Source organism: Calonectris borealis, chromosome Z (genome assembly GCF_964195595.1).
Source record: "Calonectris borealis chromosome Z, bCalBor7.hap1.2, whole genome shotgun sequence".
NCBI lineage: Eukaryota > Metazoa > Chordata > Aves > Procellariiformes > Procellariidae > Calonectris > Calonectris borealis.
The window spans coordinates 68,712,626-68,734,855 of NC_134352.1; positions in this window are offsets into that span (position 1 = coordinate 68,712,626).

Sequence of the window (22,230 nt, forward strand, 5' to 3'; positions counted from 1 at the left end):
ACAGAAACACATCTAACACAGAAGTAAGTACAGATCAATGTCAGACAGTGAGAAATTAAGGAAACATTATGCAGCAGAAGTTGTTCCAGGAAGTGGCTGTGTCTGGGGAAGCTGCTGATAGAAACGGAAAAAATCTTCCATTCATGTTACAACTAAGGCATTTAGGTATGGAATGACAAGATAATGTTAAACAGAAGCCAAATAATTGTAGATTTGTATGGGCAGACACTGAACACTATATTTGTACAAGAATATAAATTTGTAAACATTTTCTTCTATTTTTATACCGAAGAGATGTTCAGCTGGCATACAAACTATTGCTTCATCTTACTGTAGGAGACAAACACACAGTATAGGCTTTACCTTGCTATGGAATCTCATTCACAATTTACCTCACTGCTTACTTTCGGTGGCAAGATACTTCTGCAATATAGAAAACAAATCTTCTTAGAGGGGAGGGGCATGTACATAATTTAGTACAAAATCAACATATGCTCTTTACTGCCATTGATTAAATTACATACCAATTTTTTCTTAATAGCTACATCATGTTGACAAAGGAAGTTATTTATTATGAGTAATGTTGAAATTGGCCAAAACCCTACAATTAAAAAACCTTTTTTATTTTTCTTGTAGGAAATCTGTAGCTCTAACTTTATTGATAATGACAGGGTACAAGAAATACTCAGACTGGAATGATAACGCAGCAAATCCATGAATCTGAAACTCTGTTTCTTCAAAACTTTCAAAATAAATGTATTCCTTAAAACATGGCTGCTGGGTGGCTTGGATTAAAAACTGCTTAATATGTATATCAATCCTATTTAGGTTGATGAGATTTGTTAGTGCAGAAGCTTATATGCCTCGTTGATTTTTGACATAGCATTATAAATTTTCTCTCTTCAGACTACAGCAAGAGTTTGTTAAAGGACTGACAGAAAATTATTTTTATGGATGGCATTGGATGGTAATAGGAGAAAGCTTAAGAGAGTGAACTAGATATGAAAGTTAGGTATTCCAAAAGAGAAGACCAAATGGTTTTTCTTTGGGTGCAAATCTCAAATCATAGATTAAAATTTTGCCACCACAAAAGAGACACCTAGAAAATGCTCTCACCCAGACTTTCCCATATATCCTGTTTTAAGTAGCTGAACAGCAGTTGCATTCAGCTGTTCCTTCATACATAGAATCATCTTTACATGTGTTGTGGTTTAACCCCAGCCCCACACAGCCCCACACAGCCACTTGCTCACTCCACCCTGGTGGGATGGGGGAGAGAATTGGAAGAGTAAAAGTGAGAAAACTTGTGCATTGAGATAAAAACTGTTTAATAGGTAAAGCAAAAGCCATGCATGCAAGCAAAGCAAAACAAGGAATTAATTCACTACTTCCCATCAGCAGGCAGGTGTTCAGCCATCCCCAGTAAAGCAGGGCTCCATCACGTGTGACGGTTACTTGGGAAGATAAACGCCATCACTTTGAATGTCCCCCACTTCCTTCTTCTTCCCCCAGTTTATATGCTGAGCATGACATCATATGGTGTGGAATATCCCTTTGGTCAGCTGGGGTCAGCTGTCCCAGCTGTGTCCCCTCCCAACCTCTTGTGCACCCCCAGCCTACTCGCTGGTGGGGTGGGGTGAGGAGCAGAAAAGGCCTTGACTCTGTGTAAGCACTGCTCAGCAGTAACGAAAACATCCCTGTGTTATCAACACTGTTTCCAGCACAAATCCAAAACATAGCCCCATACCAGCTACTATGAAGAAAATAAACTCTATCCCAGTTGAGTGAAAGCTCTTTTATTTATAGCTCCCATTATTTTAATTACATATGTAATCTGTCATGAAAACTGGGTTTATTTATTACAATGTCTTTGGGACTGTCTCATGCTTGGAGCATTTTCTTTGTTTTTTTTTTTGTCGTCAGTGGACCAACTAAAGCAGCTACAATTAAGATTCAAAGTTTTCCAAATGAAGGGTATTTGATTGTAATTATATTTTGATGCAAAGAGTGCATTTATTGCAGACTTGTGACTCTCTTTCTAGAGGTCATGGGCTTCTCCTCAAGTTAGTTCTGATTCTTCAGCAAGGGAAAAAACACAATTGCTACTGAAAATTCTCATTCTTCTCATCAGAAGGACCTGCTCCCATGAAAGATGGAGGAAACTGTTGCTGAGTTGAGTTCCTTGGCTATGTAAGATAAGGAAAAATAGAACAATATCATATGTGGAAAGACTTTCCAGATGTCTATGGTACTGCAGCATTATGTGACTATTGTAGATGCAAACTCCTCTGTTTTTATGTGTTTTTTACAGCTATGAACATTTACTTTCTGAGAGAAGAATGTATACAATTTCCAGTCAGGATGGGTTTTTTTTTTGGTTATAAAAAAGTCTCTAACTCTTTTTTAAGCTGATGGTAGGCAAGGAGGGTCACTTTCCTCCTTTGCCTTGGTACCATTAATGGCCAAGAATTGGCCAGCTGATTCTTGACCAGAGTGCAGCTTTTTTCTATTATATATAGGACTAGCTGCAAATATTTGAGTTTTGGTCATTTTGTAATGCACTCTGAAATTAAAGACCAAATCTGTCCAAGTAGCTGCTGGAATTGGTGAGGCTGTACTGCTGAGTTTGGGAGAAAAAAGCTGAAATGGGGACTGAATGATTCCATCCCACTGCTCTGGAATATCCCAGACTCAGATACAGTCTTGTCTGGGCAGTCTTGGACATCATTGTGAAATCAGGACCCAGACAATGCTCTCAGTCTGGCAGATAAGATATTGGAAAGAAACAGCAGGGAGGAGCCAAGCCGAAAATGAAGTTGGCAAAACAACTGTTAACATAGGTTAAACAGAGGAGAAACAGATCCTAACAATGTTTTCTAGAGTTCTGACTAGTTGCTTTTTTCCCTAAGCAGATCAGCTAGGTGACTCAGTGCCTTTCTTTCTTTCTTCTCATCTGTTTAGTCCACCTTTGCTTCTCTAGGTTCTCCCTTCTGTACCTAGCCACTGAACTGTAAAGTGTGTATGCAGTATGCAGTGCTACAGTGCATATTGCTTGTATTTATTTATTTGTTTTTCTCCAATTTTTCACTTGCTTGTGTGGAGGTGGTGTTTATAGAGCGTCATTTTCACTATGGATGGTCATGGTTTTGCTCCTACGTAGGCACCGCCATAAATATAATTAATATCGATGCAGAAATTACACAATATGATTGCGCACATATGGCGTAAGGATAGAACAGTGCAAACTGTCATTTTTTCAGTTCAAAGGCTCAGTTGGGCAGTAATAAAAACAAACACTTTGTGTATGATAATAATATCCCCATTACTGTAAAATTACTCAGCCCAGGAATAACATTATGTTCACATGGATAATGGACATTACTAGCCAAAGTTTCCTTAGTGTGAAGGGTTCATCTGAGTACAGGTAGCTATATTTGCATCTAAGCTACGCTAAGCTCTGTGAAATGACCACAGAGGAATGTGGGTTAATGTCATTCTAAAATAGGTGTCTACAACTGGTCAGATGAATCATGTCTTAAAAATGTCTGTTTCTCTTCACTGACTATATAGAGAGCCTACAAGGATAGGCTCAGATGTAAAATCTATGTTATAGAAATCTGAAGTGAGGGGAAATGAGTCATACCTGAAAGATTTTGTTTCCATTTTCATTACTGTTAACAAACACAAAGCCATGAAGATGAAAAGCTAAATTTATATGTCTGTCAAAAACCAAAACATGAAAGAGAAGCTATGTTGCGAATGAGTGGTTTAGAGGCCGCTTGAAAAAACACCGTCAAAGGTATTAGCAGAAAGTGATTTTAATAGAGATTTATAAAGGTGCGACCTAACAGAATTTGATGGCAAGGTTCACTCTATTACTTACTACATGGATGAAACATGTAAAGGAAAATTATCTAAGGGTTTATATTTTAGGGACTATATGTATTTAGCAGCAGTCTAGGGTTCATTCACAGTTTAGCAACACTTAATCATCAACTAATCATTAACAAACTTTAGTAGCACTTAATCATTAACTAATTTAATATTACAAAATAAGTGTTAGTAGAGTCTACTATAATCACGACTTAACTACAGATTATGCTTACTATTAGTCCACACATACACACAGACAGGGGAAAAAAAAAATATACACAGAAGGTATACCTGTTAAAAATTCCCCTTGAGTTCGGTGAAGAAATATTCACGTCAAATGTCTACGCATTTTTTTCTCAACGTGTGAACGGTTGAGCTTCGAGGAGTGAAGGGGTTCAGCCCAGGTCCTGTTGTAAGCTTTCGGCGATGGTCATCTGAATATTGCAGACTTGCGAGGTCACGAGCTCTGAGAGGCGTCCCACTCAGAGGGAGATGCTAGGCACAGCCTGCTGCGGTCCAGGAGAGCTCAAAGGGTCTCACTTAGGACCACCATTTATAGGTTCTCAAGATGATTGGCTTTAGTCATCCGTAAATTTCCATCCTGGCCACAGTCTCAGGTGGTAATTACTAAAAATCCTTCAGGTTTCAGTGTTGTTCTACTTGACACCTGGGCTAGGCAGTAGGAGTACGTTCCTCAGCCACGCAGAGTTTCTGATGTGGTCAAGGAGAGCTTTACCGCCAGACTCAGTACACCAAGGCTGAGGTTTCATGGGAATTTCTGAGATCAACAAGCGGCTTAGGAGATGGGGGGAGGAAATGCACCACCACAAGCTATAATCATTACTTTGTAAGAAAACAAAGCTAAAATACCCAACAGTCTATTGCTAGGATGCCACCCACTTAGAGTACTCACTTCAGCTATGTCTGTTGCCTGAAGGTTTCCCACTTTCCAAGAAATATCTTCATTAGTAGACTATAAGCTTTGCGTAGTGGAAAACTGCTTTCGGTTTTGTTGTTGATTCTCTGCCATTGTGAGTGGCATACTTAAAAATGAGTCACTGGATACTTAACTTTTGATGGACTGAAACTTCTTGACCTAGTGAACACTGGCCCAGCGTGATTATGAAGGAGACAGGGATGGCATATGACTTCACACCCTAAGCACCCAAAGTATCCTGTCTCAGATAAGCAAATGGTCATACAGTTTTTAATTTAATTTTTTCTGAAATGTCAGGCAAAACAGTGAAGAAATCTGAAAATCCCCAGTAGCATGTTGGGTAGGAGCAAACATTGCCAGTTGTCAGTTCAAGTTCTACCAAATGCACTTGTTTCCTCCTCTGGGGAAAAAAAAACCCAAAAAAATCAAAATAAAAACACCCACACATGGAGAACATAGACATGAAGATTTCACCAAACCCAGGACATTTTCTTTAAATTATTAAGACCCTGATTTCATAACTGATAAGCAAAAGGCAGGTGATCTAGTAATTGGATCAGGTTTGGTTCCATGTTTTGCATGGAAGCACAATCTGGCTCTATATGATCAATGTAACCTTTTGTAATACAGTTATTTTAACCCTGTGTATCAATATCAACACTCCTCTTTAGTAATGTAGAATTCATGTTGCACTTGAAGATCTTATGGTATTACTTAGCAATTAAATTCAATTTCTATTCTTAGCATAAGAAGTTAGTAACATAATTCAGCAAGCAGGAAGCCTTTTGGAATTCTTGTAGGAAGCAGTTGTGTGCTAATTTGGTGATTGTGTATATCCCCACTTGGTATCTGTATTTCAACAATAGCTGGAGCAGAAAGTCATGCACATAAAGTTTCAAGATATGACTTCAGGAGCTGCCTCAGGCTGAAGACCATTATATCTATTGCACTGTTACAGATGTAGCACACTTATTACCTCTAACAACAGTTACATCCTAAAAGATCTGTTTATCTGTGGCACATTGGAGTGACACAATATTTTTCTGATGTAAAGCGTTCTGTGGGAAGAACTTCTCATGAAAATCTCTATTTTCTATAGGAATATATTAATCTGACAAAAACTTTGTAAAACTTGCTTGAAGGGAGTTAAAGCATTCTGACTTTTTCTGGTCTTTCAGTATTTCCTAGCTATATAAAAATGAAACACATCTTCTTCAGTTCAAGTTACTTGTCACTTGAAATAAATGACAGGCTATAAATACAGCTTGTCTGACCCAAAGTAACATTTTGCAAAAATCTGTTTCATGGCAGAATTGGTTTTTGTTCTGATTTCTAATGGGGAAAAAACCTAATGGTCAGCATTTCTTCTCAGCTGTCTTTTACCTGCCTCTATTGCATGAATGCTATGATTAAAATTAATAAATATATATTAATATAAATATTTGTATTGAGCCTAGAAAACAAGGCTTATGTAATCAAGTTTGCTCATACACCCTAGGATTTGAAATTGCTAGCTAATTTCAATCACATTTAGAGGAGGGAAGAAGTCTCAACAATAAGTGTGTTTCTATAAATTTTACAAATACAGCAGCTGGATGGGGGAGTGGAACCCACTGTGTTCCCAGAATGAAGTGGAAGCAGAACTCAACTGTTGCACATTTTATTTGGCAGCAGATGGCTGCTGACTAGTCCTTCAGACCAGCCACAGTACTGCTGATTCTTTCCCTAGTGAGGATATTGACGATGTGTGTTGAATAATATGAGGGAGCAAAGAACACAAATTCTGAAACAAAGCTTCACTAGTTCAGATTACCACAAAAACAGTTTTTAGTTTTTAAGATAGCATTCTTAGCCTACAGTCAGCAAGTAAATGATTAGCCTGTTTAACTTTGACATCTATCACATTGGACTAAGGTTATCATGTTGGACTGGGATATGGTTGACGTGATTTCTGATGATCTTACGTGAGACTAGAGCAGACTGGCAGAGCAGCTGTGCAAATTGCATTTGAGGATGCTGTAGGCAATGTATTGTAAACAATGACTTCTATTTACAATGTTCCCTAATATGACTTAAGCTCTATTCTATTGACAGTATTTCTTATAGTATTATGCCTAAGCTCTTAAAATATGCAGTCATAGAAAAATTTAAGTAAAAGGGACGTCTGCAGGTCTTCTACTTTGGTCTCTTGCTCAGTGCAGAACTCACGTCAGGCCTCAACACAGAACTCAATGCAAGAGTCCTGTCACTTCAGGCTCTTGCTCAACGCAGGACTAATGTCAAGGTTAGATCAGGTTGCTCAGGGCCTTGTCCAATTGAGCTTTGCAACCCCCACGAATGAATGTTCCACGCCGTCTCCAAGCAACCTTTTTCAGTGCTTCAGTACTATCACGGAGAATAATTTTTTCTTCATGTACAATTACAATTTCCCTTGTTGCATTTTCTGACCATTATCTCTTCTTCTTACACATCGCTTAGAAGAGAAGGCTAGAATGCAACTTCCAGTAGTGGAATCTGCAGTTAGGTCTCCTCTTCTTCAGGCACACACACAGAGTCCCCCAGCTTCTCTAACAGCATGTCTTCCATGATCGTCTGTGTGCTGGCTGTCTTCTAGATTCTCTCAGGTTTATCAGTATCTCTTTTGTACAGGGTGAGTTGTCTAACACTAACCCCAGTATTCCTCATGCAGCCTCACAAGTACAGCACCATGGTCTCTTCCATCAGTTTGTTGGCCACAGTGTTGTTAATACAGCCCAGCATATGTTTCATCTTTGTACTGCAAGGGTACTCTCCTCAGTCATCTTTAAATATGGTGTACATCCCTCGTGCCCAGTTTAGTTGTTATCAGAGACAATTTTCAATAAGCCCTGAACAGCTTCTGTCTCAAAGGGAGACTCCTTTTTTTTACTCAGACTGAAACATACCAACAAACTGAAACACTAACCAAAGTTGCTAATCCCTTTGAAGTATTTTGGCCTATGCAATTACAAGTAGTGTGGAGAGTTGAAGATGTTGTTGTTGCTGCTCTTCTTGTGTCTTTTCTCCCTTTTTACAGTTTGTATCCTATGAATATGGCATTTTGTTCATCTGAGGCTGAAATGCCCTGACTTCAGTCTTGTGCTCCCTCATAATTTTACACTGCTTTGGGGGTCTGGTTCATGAGCAAATTTGCAGACAGAGAACTCCATTCACCTGAGGAGTTGTAATTTCTGAGTTAGCTTAGCTGAGCACTTCTGTTGAGACATTTGGCCACCAGGCTTGCTAGCAAACAATTAGAGCCCTCCTGACTGGTTGTCACTGTCTTTGAAAATGCACTTCATGAATCTTTTGCTTTGAAATGTTACATCGACCATGTCTATTGAGCACTGAGCTTGCTCTCAAGGCCAGCTTCACCTGCTGTGAATGCTGTTAACCTGCAGGAGAGCTCGCTGTGTTTCACCCTTTCCACTTTGGTAAGACATGCAACATGCACAGTTCACATATTTCAAAGTACTCTCATTTCTAAGTCAATAGACTGGGCCTTGGTCTGATTTCAGTCACATGGGGAGATAGGTGAGAACAAAACATATGTTTTCATAGTGTTTATGAGCTTGAGCCTTAATATTTCCTAAATCTTCCCATTCCATATATTTAGTTGTATTATGTGGCCCAGCATATTTAGAATCATAGAATCATTAAGGTTGGAAAAGACCTCTAAGATCATCAAGTCCAACCATCAACCCAACACTACCATGCCCACTAAACCATGTCCCTAAGGGCCTCATCTACACGTCTTTTAAATAGTTCCAGGGATGGTGACTCAATCACTGCCCTGGGCAGCCTGTTCCAAGGCCTGACCACTCTTTCAGTAAAGAAATTTCTCCTAATGTCCAATCTAAACCTCCCTTGGTGCAACTTGAGGCGATTTCCTCTCGTCCTATCGCCAGTTACTTGGGAGAAGAGACCAACCCCCACCTCACTACAACCTCCTTTCAGGTAGTTGTAGAGCGCGATGAGGTCTCCCCTCAGCCTCCTCTTCTCCAGACTAAACAACCCCTGTTCCCTCAGCCACTCCTCATAAGACTTGTGCTCCAGGCCCTTCACCAGCTTCGTTGCCCTCCTCTGGACACGCTCCAGCACCTCAATGTCCTTCTTGTAATGAGGGGCCCAAAACTGAACACAGTATTCGAGGTGCGGCCTCACCAGTGCCGAGTACAGGGGCACGATCACCTCCCTGCTCCTGCTGGCCGCACTATTTCTGATACAGGCCAGGATGCCATTGGCCTTCTTGGCCACCTGGGCACACTGCCGGCTCATGTTCAGCTGGCTGTCAACCAGCACCCCCAGGTCCTTTTCCTCCGGGCAGCTTTCCAGCCACTCTTCCCCAAGCCTGTAGCGTTGCCTGGGGTTGTTGTGACCCAAGTGCAGGACCCGGCACTTGGCCTTGTTGAACCTCATGCAGTTGGCCTCGGCCCATCGATCCAGCCTGTCCAGGTCCCTCTGCAGAGCCTTCCTACCCTCGAGCAGATCAACATTCCCGCCCAGCTTGGTGTCGTCTGCAAACTTACTGAGGGAGCACTCGATCCCCTCATCCAGATCATTGATAAAGATATTGAACAGGACCGGCCCCAGTACTGAGCCCTGGGGAACACCGCTCGTGACCGGCCGCCAACTGGATTTAACTCTGTTGACCACAACTCTCTGGGCTTGGCCGTCCAGCCAGTTTTTCACCCAGCGAAGAGTGTACCTGTCTAAGCCGTGAGCCGCCAGCTTCTCTAGGAGGCTGGAGTGTGTCAAAGGCTTTACTGAAGTCCAGGTAGACCACATCCCCAGCCTTTCCCTCATCCACGAGGCAGGTCACCTGGTCATAGAAGGAGATCAGGTTGCTCAAGCAGGACCTGCCTTCCATGAACCCGTGCTGGCTGGGCCTGATCCCCTGGTTGTCCCGGACATGGCTCGTGAGCACCCTCAAAACAACCCGCTCCATGATCTTCCCCGGCACCGAGGTCAGGCTGACCGGCCTGTAGTTCCCCGGATCCTTCTTCCGGCCCTTCTTATAGATGGGTGTGACATTGGTGAGCCTCCAGTCGTCCGGGAGATGTTAAGCTTCTTTAGAAAGTTTTTTGCTTCCATATTTGATTCTTCTTATTAAGATGGTACTACCTGACTCATCATCTCTGTAATTGTCATCCATTCCAATGTTACAACCATGCTTCCAGCTGTGTTTACAATGAGAGCACTATCTTCTGAAACTGTATGTTTGGAATTTCCCAGGAATTGGCTATGTCCAAACATTACAGCAAATAGCTCAGTGTCAGTGTCTTCCAAACAGAGCAGAAGCACTCTCACATTGGTATTAGCATTAGCACACATTATAAATTATCACTATTTTCACTCTCAGATGCTAATCTAGGATCAGGATGCATACTATCTTAGTACTTGTATGGACACAGTGAAATGATAGAGGAAACAAGTTTCTCTCACCAATGATTTGTAAGTAAGTAAGGTATATGGATACCTAACATAGGACCCATATAGGATCTTTAATGAGGCACATCAGCCACATGCTCTTCATTTCACTGGAACAGGTTGCCCAGAGAGGTGATAGATGGCCCATCCCTGGAAACTTCAAGGTCAGGTTGGACAGGGCTCTGAGCAACCTGATCTAGTTGAAGATGTCCCTGTTCATTGCAGGGGGCTTGGACTAGATGACCTTTAAAGGTCCCTTCCAATCCAAACTATTCTATGATTCTATGGTTTCAGCCTTATGCAGATAGCTAACAAATCAAGAAGAAAAATCCTTTGGAAGATCTAGGAAAAGCGAGACTTGCTCCTGCTTCTGAGGCTTATAAAATTGCAGAAATCAGCGTTGTATCAGTTGCATCCAGGTGCTTGTGAATGAACTGCTTCTTTCTGCTCCATCATGTATCCTTAAATGCTAGTACTACTTACTGCCCCACTGGCCTGTGGACTTCCATCACATCCTTGCCTTCATTCAGGAGCCATTGAATTCAAAGTATGGCAAAAGTGGATTTCATCCTCTCAGCTTCCTGCAATTAGGAATTTACTACAGCAACTCTGTGTCTTGTGGCTAAGTGTGGACGAAAAAAATTCCACATCCTTCCTTCTCTGAATAGAACATTGGCAGTTCTAAGATCCAAATTTAATTTCGGCAGGGAAGAAAAATTCTATTCAAGTAAATTCTTATTTATAAACTCTCTGCATGAAACTATCATTTTTTCATTTTTATTTAGATATGTGCATTTTCTTCATCAGCCACAAGATGGGAGTATTGACCTTTAAGGCTGTGTTTTAGTTTTTTCTTTTTTCTTTTTTCCCTTGTGCTCTGCCAGGGAAAGACTTTGAGAAAATGTTTTATTCCCTCCTGAACAAGTTCTTTGCAATGAATTAAACTTAAGAGAGTTTCTGGAATGTTTAGAAAATGTTAGTCAGCCTCGTTCCCCATATGAATCCAGGGGGCAAATGTCCTGTGTACGTTAAAAGAATTTCTTGTGACTAAACATCACATTTCTCTGATACAAGTTCAGAGCAATTCTTTTTCAGTTCTGCACTGACCTGACACCTTCTCAGATAATGGTTTCCCTTAGCACTCTCACTAGGGTGTAAGGATAAGTGGAGTAACACTTATGCTTCATGCTGCATTTACAGGTCACCATCTACAAGTCTGATAGAGCACAGCTTGCTTGATAAAATTACCAGCTCTGAGTAGTTTTGGGAATGAGAACTCATGTTAAGAAAACATTAAGAAATAGAAAACCCCACAGTTAAATTTTACTGCATGGGCAATTGGAGGACTACTTGTTCTGCCTTTAGGCTTATTTCTGAAAGGTGTGAGCATGCAGTGATGTCCTATTTGTCATGTGACACATAGTGCTTATGAAGGCACTAAAAGAAAATGGACCAATCACAAACTATTGATTCTAAAATTTCTGAGCATTGAGGAAGTTCAGATTTCATTCATAACTTTTGGGGAACTTTTATCTGCGTATAAGCTGTGTGACACATACCCCTCTTACATCTGAAACACAGCATCACCCAAGCTGCCTTTTTTTGTTTGTTCATTTTTTTTTCTTGTCACAGCAATCCTCCCCTTCTCCTTCACTTAAAGAGGGAAGTATTTGGCTAAGGAGTGTGTAGGAGGTACTTGCATACATTGTTACCTGTTAATGGAGTTTGTATATGTATACGATGTCTGTGAACAGCTTTGAAAAATTGTGAAGTGTAAGCAGGCATGTGCTTATTTTGAACCAGCAAAGAAGAGGGGGAATGATTTAACCATTACATGCTGTGTGCAGGTATTAAAGCAAGAGCATTCAGACGAAATATCATTTCCAGTTTGGCTCATTAGATGAATATTATAAACAAGAGTTGATTAATGCTTTTGAAAGGTAATATCCTAATACATTTCCCCAAGAATTTGGCTCCTCTTCAAATACGGAAAAGAAAAAGAAGATTTTTTCAGAAGCCCAGTACTTGCCATTACCAAATTTTAATTCAAACTATATTGCACACTTTTTTTTTTAAAGTAGCATGCCGAAGTTTCATTCTGTTTTGTTCTTTTCCATTAAAAACTCTTAAAACTGATGCTGAATTGAAACTAGTTTATTGAAGATAGATGGAGTAGGAAAGAAGAACCTCTTATCTGGTATAGATGATGTTAGTGAAAAATGGATTAGCTATTATATTTTGCATTGGTAAACCCCATCTTTTCAGGGTTTGTCAACTGTACCTAGCTGTAAATTATTAGCTAACTTTTGGCTGCATTTTAACACGCTGAAAGCTTGAATCTTCTTGCTCCTGTATTGGAGGCACTTTGGGCTTCTCTTCCTTCTATGCCTACCAAAAGGAACAGAAAGGTTGAGCTGATTTGTGGCAAGCAGTAACAAAACCGCAGCAGATATATTCATGCTCTCCCCATATGCCTGGGCCTCCTGTTAAACCTGAAACCTTGTCTTCCCTCACTGTGATCCTGCTAGGGACTTGATATTATGGCCTCTCCAAGGATAAAAGAGATTGGTCATGGACATACACAAATAGCCGAAGAAATATGCCTTAGGCATAGTGCTACATTTAAAAAAATAAAAAGAAGTGTCACTAAGAGAGGAGGAAAGGAAGTGCAGCATTTCCATGGCAAAGCATGCTGTTCCTTTGGCAGAAGTGAGCTTGGAAGAATATGCTTTCTGCCTCTGTTCTCTAGTTGTCTGTTTTCTCCCTGAGTGCAGTTGTACTATGAAAAATAACTGATGCCTTTTTGCACCATGTTTTTACTCATTCTATAGATTCAGAATCAGATCTGTTTGCCTTCAGGTCAGTAAAACATTTATTTTTGTTTTCCATTTCTGTTAACAGTGTAACAGTATAGCTATGTGAGAATCTTTCCGTTAACGTCCATTCACAACATAGTTTACTGACTTGCAGTCAATTTAATCCTTTCCAGCCTCCCACACAGCGTTAAGGTAGTTTCTGGAAGAAGAGCCCAGAGACAGTAGGTTTCACAAAGGAGCAGTCAGTGCCTCCTGAATGTGACACCACCGCTCTTCTGTAGTGTGCCCTTTCAGACCTTCCTAAGGCCCTCCTAGGCCACCTGGTGCGTATTCATGGAGGAGAAGAAGGACTAATTCCCAGGTGGGAGGCAGGCCTAGCTCAAGGAGTAGAGAAATTTAAAACTAATTGTTTGCTGGGTTACTCCCTTAGCCGGGAACTCCTGAAGAAAAATAAAGCTGGTTTTCTTTCCTTTCCCAATATATTTTAATGGAGATTTGGAGTTTCTGTTAAACTGCCTGGTAGGAACACAGCCAAAGACCTTTGCCAGCTATGAATTTTTCTGGTTAAATGAGAACTCCTTTGATGTAGATGTAGAAAGAATGAATCAGACAATATAATATTGGAGATGTTATATTATTTAAAAATATTATCTCAGTGAAAGAACCACCTCACAGTCCCAGACTGTGTTACTTCTGTAACAGTTTCAAGTACGATCAACGGTTTCTACATAGAGTAAAATTGAAGGTAATAAAGAAAATCATGCTCTTATGTGCCCACAGGCCTGAAAGGCTAAGTTCAAGTCTATTTCCACCTTCTGTGATAAGACGGGAGCAAAAGGAAAATCACAAGCTGGGTGAGACAGGAGTCGCAAGTCTCTAGGCAATGCCATGTCTGCATCAATAAGCAGCCATAAAAGGCTTCAATGCGCATCTCATTAATTTGGGTATTTATTAAGGTGTTTCTCATTGCCTCACGTAGGAGACTTTCCACTGGATAAGTTGACTTTTGTGGATTGTATTATAAGGAAAACAATTCCACACAAGCATTTTATAGACGTCCCTCAGCACCTGTGTCAGAGCTCATGAGGCAATTCAGTCAGGTATTAGATGACTTCCATCTTTTTGCTCTGTCTCATTTACAAGTGCATTTCAAATGCACTGGCAGTCCCAAGGAAGCCAATGGTCCTTGTCACATGTGCTTATAGAGTTAGTGTCTAAAAGGGCTTTCTTTCTGTATTCCTGAGATGCTACCCAAATGTAGATATCATGTTACTGCAAGGACAACATTGATGAGATATAAGACTTCTTGCTGCAGTTGAATTGACCTGTTTTTGTTTAGTTATCCTACCACAGCAAACATTTTTGTGAGTAGTATTTGTCCATGGATTTTTTTTTCAGTATGGTGACAAAGTATGTTAACAAAACAGAGAGAGGCATAATAGCATGAAGAGCTCTAGAGGCTGAATTTCAGCTTTTCAGCTGCAATAGACATTAAAAAGTGGCAAAAAAGGATTTTCTTTAAAGGTCTAACAGGAACTGGGGTAAAATGCTGGTAGCATTATTAATTCACCGAAGGCTGTGGGCAAACAAAAGTATTTCCCATACCTTGTGCAAGTTCAGAAAGTATTGTGCAACAAATCTATAACGCAAACCTTGTAGAGGTGGAGCAGCAGTACAAGACATTTCCTTTACAATGCTGTTTTGTTTTTGTTCTGTCCTCAGATTGCAATCTGGGTGTAGCTGCACTGCCCAAGAAGCCTGTCTGTATGCATAGAGATCACATCTGTTATGTGCAGCACCGCCTGTTGTTTCTGCACACTCCCTGGAACAGTCAAGGCAGAGCAGGGAAGGGACAGGGAGAATTGGGGCTGGAGTGGAACTGGAATTCAATTACATGTCTGCTGTAGACCCATCCTCATCATAAAACCTGGCCTGACAATTTTAGCTTTAATCATCCCTATCTGAACTCTCTTTGATGTTAAAGATGGGTTACTCTCATCCCCCTTTCTTGTCATATTGTGGGCAAGCATCATTAAATCAAGTAGCAAGATGCAGACCTTTCAGGAAACGCAGACATGGAGCGAACAGTTTTCTCCAGCCCTTGAAAGTACATGGGATTGATCTGTTTGCTGTACAATCCCCAAGCCCCAGGCTAGGGATAAAATTTCTTAGAAGAGAGGCAAACGAAATCAATTCTCTTCTGTTGCTGGGGTAAAGTTGGTCAATAGCTGATATTTTAAAGCACCTCCATCAACAATTTATGAGATTTATTCAGTTTATGCGAAAGAGCACTCCATAATCATCACTACACAGTGATGGCCCAACAGGGTGTTGCTAACTGGATATCATTTAATAAAAGTTTTTCAAGTGCTCAGCATGCTTTCATCAGAGGGTGATTTTTGTTTTTATCCTTGTTTTGTATGAACATTAGGAGGTAATCAAGAAGTTATAAAAGTTGATGATTTATGAAGCTTTTGAAGTGGTGGGTGAAATTGTAGGCTAGATATAATGCTCATATTGATCACGCTGTTGGTAAAAGCATGATAAGACTGTTGACTAAAAGTACTATTAAAATAAATTTTATGACAGGCTGTTAAATAGAGATTTAGTATTATTTTCATAACTTGATTTTGGTTAATAATGGTCTTGGTCAACAATGGGCTGTATAGTATTGATAGGGGCATAAACCTCACAAGTATTACCAAAACTGGTGGATAGTCCCGGTGTGTTTTCAGAATTGAGAAGGTAGTTACATTGTTACCAAATCTCTCCTACACCAGCTCTTCAATTTCTTAGGTTGCCAGCAGTGTTCTCGTCTCTTACACTAACCTTTGGAAATTTTTGTTCCATGCTCATGGGTTCATTCCGGTCTGCTCCTTCAATACCTCAATCTCGTCTTGCTTTGTTGATAATTTTTTATACAATTCTCCTACTTTTTCTTCCTTTTCATTTTCTCATATCCTGAGACTACTTTGATTATTACCTTTCTTGTTCCAGTTTTGAAAGCACAGGGGAAAACAAAGTAATCATTTATCTTTTTGCATATGTAGCCCCATACCTGTTAGTTCCTATCACACATTATCCACCATTTACAAAGAATTCTGAGAACAACTTTTTAAAGTTTCATAAGTATCTCTAATTCAGTCCTCCTTTTCAGCTCTTTTCTCTCCCACTGCTATGTTTTTTCATTTCTGGCTACTTTCATTCTGAAAATAGTCTCAGAATTTATATTTCTCTTTCTGATAAATCACCACCAAAAACCAGAAACCAAACTTTGGGTTCTCATTTTGATACATTTTATCTTTACATCTCCTTCCTCTACTTTATTTACATTCTGTTCACTGCATCCAGTTGAAGAGCTAGTATCTTCATATCAATGCCTTTTCAATCTGCTATTTGTTAGGTGAATAGATGCGTACAACCCCTAAGTTTGGAAAACAATCCAGTGCCAGCCTTTAGGACTGTGCAGCTTCCCTCTCTGTCTTTTTGTGTCCCGATTTTTCTTTCCTTGGTTTTCTCTTATTGGTGCTGACCATCATTTTTCAGATAAAAATACTGATTCATATACTTTTGGAATGACAGCTGGTTTCTTTGGCTCATTTATTTATCACACATCTGACGTGTAATGTAGCCATGAGATGAGAATGTCCAATGCTATTATGAGAAAACTGGAACATCCATTTTATACTAATACAGAGCTGTGTTTTCAAAGTAAAAAAAGGTATGTAATGAAAAGCACTTGTCATGGACCTCATTTGAGAACACAGCTGCCCTGGTCTGTATTTCTGGGTGATCATCTGAGGCTGCACAGTACAGATCTCTGCAGGATGTGCTGTGTTCCTCTTGAAGAATTACTCCCCTTCCATTTAACTCACACAAGCTACTTATATTCATAGATGTTGCCACCTTTCCTCTTTCACATATAAGTAAATGGAGTAAAAATCACCAGTATAAGATTATTAGTATCATAAAACCAATCTGAAAAGGACCCATTTACTCATTTAAAGTTAGACTGCATATTTTGTTATTCTTCTACAATCTTCTTTTGACAAAGAATACAACTTAATTTTAGTTTTGTTTCTCCTCAGAAGCATTTCAGAAGCAGAGATTCACTGATGTTAGTTATTGTGTTCCTGTTCACTATAGTAGCTAAACAAATGTTTTAAGAGTAAAATTGCTGAAGAGACACAGTGCAGTTGCTGGAAGTTTTTTTCAAATTCATTTAAAAAACATTGCCAACAGTAGAGGTTTTTTTATTGTTCATATGGCCAAAAATACTGAGATACCTATGACAAAATCTTAGCAAACCTAGAAATGCTGTCAAATCTGGATGTAGTTTTCATTTCTCTTGAAAATATGATGAGTTACCTCTGGAATATCTCTGAAGCTGGGAAATTCTAGGACATATTGGAAGGACATTCCAAATCAATAGGTGTTGGAATGTCTCTATTCAAAGGTTTAGTTCCAAAAAACACAGAATACCACATTGGAAGGACTCTCTGTTAGCCTGTTGTATATACAGAAATTATGTCGGATATTAAAACTAAGCTAAATTTGTGACTAAAGCGTAAGAATAACATTTATGTCTGTTGCTGTTACACTTAAGATATATTATATAGTCTTTCCTGAAGCATGTAAAGTACTACGGAAGATAAAAAAGGAAATTATATCAATAATGTGGGACTAGATTTTCCACAATATAGAAAATAATAAACATTATTCCTATGATAAAAAAAGGTTAGTTGTTCAATAATTAATGCTCTTTTAAAATGCTTAATTTACCTGTCTTTGCTGAAATTTGAGATAGTAATAAACTTGGATTTGTTTATATTTAACGTGAACTCATTTCTTTCTTGATAATGAGGAAATAATAGTGAAGAGGAATTTAACTTGTAAAGACAGTAGATGTTCTCCGGTTTGTTAGGCACGTGCATGTAATGTCAGTTTAAGAGCAAGAGAGTTGTGAATTAAAAAAAAAGAATGTTTGAATCCTTGAGTTTTCTGTGAGACATAGAGTCAAAGGCTAACAACACAGAAAAATTGTTGTAGACATTAGACGTTAGAAAAAAATTGTGAAAAAGAACACAAAGGATTGAGGAAAGGTTAGCTTAAGAATGACCTTATACAATATTCACATATGTGAACTTTAAATGATATTTATGGACATTAGGCAAGTATGCAATTCTTTGGAAACTTATCTAAGCATGGGAGTTCTCATGTTTTCATTCATGATCACATAAGTGATGACAACACTGATAAGCCTAAATATTGAAAAGAAAACTAGGAGTGAAGATTATATCATTGTTAGATTTTTTTGTTGTTGTTATAACAATTAACTGAACCATCCTGTATAAATCAACTAAGCCTTGTCTGCTGAATCATGGATTTGGCTTGAATCTTTACAGGTAGAATACCCTGCCAGAGAGTTGCACCATGTTCTCCTCCTAAAGGTCCTTATTTTCACCTGAACAGATATGAGGAAAATCTTTTGTGGTGTGTTAGAAAATTGGCAAAAACTTTTCTATGTTTATGCATTGGACACTGATCTTTTTTAGCATGGATTCCCACACGGAACAAATCAGAACAGCTCTGTTGAAGTCAGTGGTGCAAATCAATCAATAATGGCCAAGGGTTTTGTCCCCAGTCAGTGTTTTCATGGTAAGGCAGAAAAGGGACACTTTTCACTGTCACGTACTGGAAAACATCATGTGTCTTACTGGGTCAGGCTAAATGCTACCCTTTGGAAAAAAAAAATCACTGCCTCTTGGCTAAGTGAAAGAATTGTGCAGTTTTGAGTACAAACAATAGAGCCTTTGAACTAAAGATGTGCAGGCATGAAACTGTTTATTTACAGGGAAAAATGACCCACTTCTCTAGGAACATGGCCCAATTTAATCTGCTAGAAAAAAATTGAAAAGATATTTGACCTAAATTTTCTGAAGTAAAAGGTGTGTGGCAAACAGAGAACTGTCCATAGAGTTCACGAGGCAGCATCATTTACAGGTCAGTTACTCCATGAGTCAGACAGGATTTTGTTTCTTTTAACAGGCTGTGATTAGGAACATTACCTGAGGAACTTCCACGGAGCTTTGATCTGTCGTGTCACTCTTTTGCAGCTGTCTTAGGGATGCAACTACACTGTAAACACCAGTATCACTTAAGTACACTCAGAGTCTCAGGACTCAGGCTAAGATAACATTTGGTGATAATAAAGTACCTTCCTCAGACAGATGTGCAGAGACTGGAAGACCTGTTCGTTGAATTGTCAGATCTGAGATAATTTGGTTAAAGGAGTCATCTCAGTATGATTGTCCCAAGAGCTCAGCCTACAATACCACTGCTTTTAGAAATGAGCACAAAAATTATAATTTGATTAGTTCAGATGGTTAGTATGGTGGAAATCTCATATGCTTATTTGGCCTGAAGAAATTCATGCTCCCTTGTCCGTGCAGGAGTCTTTCCTGGGAACAGACCTGCTTTGGCTTTGACCTATTTCCTGTTTTCTACATATCCATCAATGTACTGAATCATCAGAGACAGTCAAAACTGAGTCACTGCAGAAGTATTTATTCAAAATATTTCAATGGCAAGTCTTTCCATGCACTCTCCTCAACGTGAATACCAATCCTAGAATTTTAGAGAATTGCATGAGTGGCATGTGGTATTCAAATCATGTTGGTGTTTTTATTAAAAGCCCAGATATGTCCATTCTTCTCAAGTAAATCAAAAGCTGGATAAAGAATGCTTGATGGACATTTCTTCTTTCTGTCTACGAAACTGCAAACACAAAATGACTCATAGCTACTTCCTATTCTTTTGCTTGCAGAATTATGAAGGAACCACTAATTTGGAACAAAGAATAATATGAGCACACTATCATCCAAGTTTTTGGTAAAACTGACTATGTGGGATAGCATGGCAAAAAAAGGTAGTTTGAGACTGTGACCTTCAGTCACACTGAGATCAGTAAAATTAGTTGAGGTGTGAGATACGCTTCATCTTGGGGATTTCAGCACTTACTCCATAGTGATTTCTTCTTGTATGTATATAGACAATGTGTGACAAATGGGAGAATGGATTTTTTAATTAATGTTTTTGTTCATTTGTTGTTTTGTTGGTACTTTGTATTACCTCTCTTTGACATTTTGAACTGCCTTTGGATGGGCAGCAAAAAGTCCCATGTGAACTTGGGAAGCAACTGAAAGGTGCTGGAAAAAAAAATAAGACTGGAGAACACCCTCAAAGGATATGGTGGCCGCAGATAGGTTGACATTAAAGCATTTTATTAGGTCCCAGTAATTCTGCCTTTCTCAGTGATCTACCTTACTACCAGTAATTCTTGTGGTGTCATAAAACTTCAGCTTTAACAGCTTGATTCAGTGGGTACTACTGCTAGGATTTTTGCTGCTGTCATGATATACAAAATCATAACATCTTTCGTGGAAGGCATGTAATAAAATATAGCAGCATGCCGTAGAACAACAGATTTTCACTCTGCACCAATCTCAGTTTTCTCTACTTTCTTTAAGAGAGGATGCACTGTGTGGTTCATTCAGCCACTGAACACGACTTCACATAAATGTATAAATAAGGTTATGTGGCATGTGCAGGCCCTGAACTGGCCTTTCCAGTTACCCATACTCAGCTCTATCTATATTGCAGAAACTCTAATAAAAGTCAAATCAGTCCGTTGAGCAATCTGGGACTAAGTGTTCATATCTTTAAAAACTAGTAGGATTGGCAGAAGAAGATAGAAGTTATCTCAAGCACAAAAATGGAGCAAACAGCAAAATTCTCCCAGCCCACATGTGCATATGTCATAAATAAAAAGGACTCATGAATATCATCATATCAAATTCACTCCTTCGATTTGCAAAGATTTTCAGATACAAAATACCTTTAACTATCTGTCCAATCTGTCCAACTGAAATGCTTGCTCATTCTGATGAGATAATTGTCTAGTATCAATTTTGACAGTGATTCTCAACAGGCAGCTGGTTTATCACAGAATTTTTTAGTATCTGTAGTGAATCCAAGTTGGTAATTTTCAGATGCAGGGTTTAACTCCCCTAAACTAACGAGAGCTCTCCAATTAGTATTTGGAATCATTTGCTTGTTTTCTTCACAATACTCATCTTCAAGTTTTCCACTTTCATATTTGCCCTTGTACTAAGCATGGTGCTAAGCACTACTTGTATGTCACAATGACAGATTTACAACCTTGATTACCGGTAACTTTCCTAGTCATCAACAGTGTGCATTTGAATATGAACCTTTCACAACAGACTCATCTTATTTACAGACAGCATGGGGCTTACCATGGCCTTTTTAATTTAATGCAGGAATTTAACATTAGAAGTTGAAACTAATTAAGTAAAGATAAGAGCACTGCCGGTTGTTATACAATTGGAAATGAATAACTGAGATTGGTGACTGAAATTAATGGGGTATTGGATTGTTGGGACTAAGAAAGTTTTTAAATTTTAGAGGAATACTTCAAAATTATTAATTTAGCCAATGTAACTGCTAAAAATGTGTTCAGAATTTCCTCTGACAAACACTATAGAAAAAGAGAGCCTTGTGCTTTTAGAGAAGTTTCATATCAAAGAAGGATTGTCAGAAGTAGTTGGCTGACAAAAGCCCTCATCTTCAAGGTCACCTGCAGGTCCATCCTACTTTCCTTTTCTGTCTACCTGCCAGCAGTTCTGCTCTGAGTGGTGCTGCCACTGTAGTATAACTACTAGAAATTATGAATGAGAAAAATTTCTTATAAGCATTTTTAATATCAGGTATGATGGTACAGCTATTAATTTCTTTAAATATTAAGTTTATTTTAAATCAGAGTTATTTCTTTACAGTTATTAGATTTTTTCCCTATTCATACACTTCCAGTATCTACATTTCAAAAATCAGAATTCTAGCAGTTATTTTAGGTATGGTTATTTAAAAAATACTATTTAAAAATTACATGCTTTTTTCTTCGAAAAAAGTACCTATGGTCTATACAGTATTAGTCACTAAAATGTACTTTTCATTATTTTTTATTTAAAAATATTTCTTGTGTTTATTAGCAGCTGAGTTCTCCTCCAAATCCTGTTTTGCAGGATTTATTTAAATGTAACTTCTGGAAGTGAAGCACAGAAGATTGTTTTTGTT